The sequence below is a fragment of the Mauremys mutica genome, unplaced genomic scaffold (genome assembly GCF_020497125.1).
Source record: "Mauremys mutica isolate MM-2020 ecotype Southern unplaced genomic scaffold, ASM2049712v1 001260F_np12_obj, whole genome shotgun sequence".
Classification (NCBI taxonomy): domain Eukaryota; kingdom Metazoa; phylum Chordata; order Testudines; family Geoemydidae; genus Mauremys; species Mauremys mutica.
In genome coordinates, this window is record NW_025423148.1 from 9,529 (window position 1) to 12,068 (window position 2,540).

Sequence of the window (2,540 nt, forward strand, 5' to 3'; positions counted from 1 at the left end):
AGAACCCAGGCGTCCGGGCTCCCAGCCCCCCCTGCTCTAACCCACCAGCCCCCACTCCCCTCCCAGAGCCGGGGAGAGAACCCAGGAGTCCTGGCTCCCAGCCCCCCCTGCTCTGACCCACCAGCCCCCATCCCCTCCCAGAGCCGGGGAGAGAACCCAGGAGTCCTGGCTCCCAGCCCCCACTCCCTTCCCAGAGCCGGGGAGAACCCAGGAGTCCTGGCTCCCAGCCTCCCCTGCTCCAACCCCCCAGCCCCCACTCCCCTCCCAGAGCCGGGGAGAGAACCCAGGAGTCCTGGCTCCCAGCCCCCCCTGCTCTGACCCACCAGCCCCCATCCCCTCCCAGCACCGGGGAGAGAACCCAGGAGTCCTGGCTCCCAGCCCCCCCTGCTCTACCCCACCAGCCCCCACTCTCCTCCCAGAGCCGGGGAGAGAACCCAGGAGTCCTGGCTCCCAGCCCACCCTGCTCTGACCCACCAGCCCCCACTCCCTTCCCAGAGCCAGGGAGAACCCAGGAGTCCTGGCTCCCAGCCTCCCCTGCTCCAACCCCCCAGCCCCCACTCCTCTCCCAGAGCCGGGGAGAGAACCCAGGAGTCCTGGCTCCCAGCCCCCCCTGCTCTGACCCACCAGCCCCCATCCCCTCCCAGCACCGGGGAGAGAACCCAGGAGTCCTGGCCCCCAGCCCCCCTGCTCTAACCACCAGCCCCCACTCCCCTCCCAGAGCCGGGGAGAGAACCCAGGAGTACTGGCCCCCACTCCCCTCCCAGAGCCGGGGAGAGAACCCAGGCGTCCTGGGATGAGGCACCAGGTGTCAGGGGAGGTACAAGGTCGACCCACGTCTCCAGGGCGTGGGGGGCGGAGGGGGTAATGAAACGCGGTTGCATAATGAAGATAAGACCGTGGCTCCCCCGTGGGGCGGGGCGGGGGGGCGGGGGTATATATCCCCGTGGGAACCTCGGGTTCAGCCTAGACGTCCGTGAATCCACCCGCCATGGGCCTGGGGGGCAGCTACCGGCTCTGCCTTCTCCTGGCTCTGGGGGGCGCTGCTGCGGCTTGGTGAGTTCGGGGAGCCCGGACTCCTGGGTTCTCTCCCCGGCTCTGGGAGGGGAGGGGGGCCTGCTGGTTAGAGCGAGGGGGGGGGCTGGGAGCCAGGACTCCTGGGTTCTCTCCCCGGCTCTGGGAGGGGAGTGGGGGCTGGTGGTTAGAGCAGGGGGGGCTGGGAGCCAGGACTCCTGGGTTCTCTCCCCGGCTCTGGGAGGGGAGGGGGGCCTGCTGGTTAGAGCGAGGGGGGGGCTGGGAGCCAGGACTCCTGGGTTCTCTCCCCGGCTCTGGGAGGGGAGTGGGGGCTGGTGGTTAGAGCAGGGGGGGCTGGGAGCCAGGACTCCTGGGTTCTCTCCCGGCTCTGGGAGGGGAGTGGGGGCGCGTGGTTAGAGCAGGGGGGGCTGGGAGCCAGGACTCCTGGGTTCTCTCCCCGGCTCTGGGAGGGGAGGGGGGCCTGCTGGTTAGAGCGAGGGGGGGGCTGGGAGCCAGGACTCCTGGGTTCTCTCCCCGGCTCTGGGAGGGGAGTGGGGGCTGGTGGTTAGAGCAGGGGGGGCTGGGAGCCAGGACTCCTGGGTTCTCTCCCCGGCTCTGGGAGGGGAGTGGGGGCTGGTGGTTAGAGCAGGGGGGGCTGGGAGCCAGGACTCCTGGGTTCTCTCCCCGGCTCTGGGAGGGGAGGGGGGCCTGCTGGTTAGAGCGAGGGGGGGGCTGGGAGCCAGGACTCCTGGGTTCTCTCCCCGGCTCTGGGAGGGGAGTGGGGGCTGGTGGTTAGAGCAGGGGGGGCTGGGAGCCAGGACTCCTGGGTTCTCTCCCCGGCTCTGGGAGGGGAGTGGGGGCTGGTGGGTTAGAGCAGGGGGGGCTGGGAGCCAGGACTCCTGGGTTCTCTCCCTGGCTCTGGGAGGGCAGTGGGGGCTGGTGGTTAGAGCAGGGGGGGCTGGGAGCCAGGACTCCTGGGTTCTCTCCCTGGCTCTGGGAGGGCAGTGGGGGCTGGTGGGTCAGAGCAGGGGGGGCTGGGAGCCAGGACTCCTGGGTTCTCTCCCTGGCTCTGGGAGGGCAGTGGGGGCTGGTGGTTAGAGCAGGGTGGGGGCTGGAGCCAGGACTCCTGGGTTCTCCCCCCCAGCTCAGGGGGTTAGCCGGGCCCGGCTCTGTACCCCATTCCCATGCGTTTTCTGCAGGGTGGATTCGTCCCGCAGCCCGACGGACCCTCCAGCTGGAGTCGGTGAGTGACAGACCCCCCAGGACCCCCATCCACCCTGGTCCCGCCCCCCCCAGCTGTCTGTCCATCCATCCATCACCCCCCTCAGCCCCTCCCACTGGGGGAGTTAAAGGGTCACCTGCCCTCGAACCCACAACCTCTGGCTTTTAGCCTCCCCCCGGCCATATGTAGGGGGGGGCACCAGGGGGGTCTGTTCCCCCAGGAGGGTGGCAGAGGGCGGCCGGGGGTCCGTGTGGGTCTCACGTCCCTCTCCTCCCCCCGCCCGGGCCAGGTGAGCTGACACGGTGCG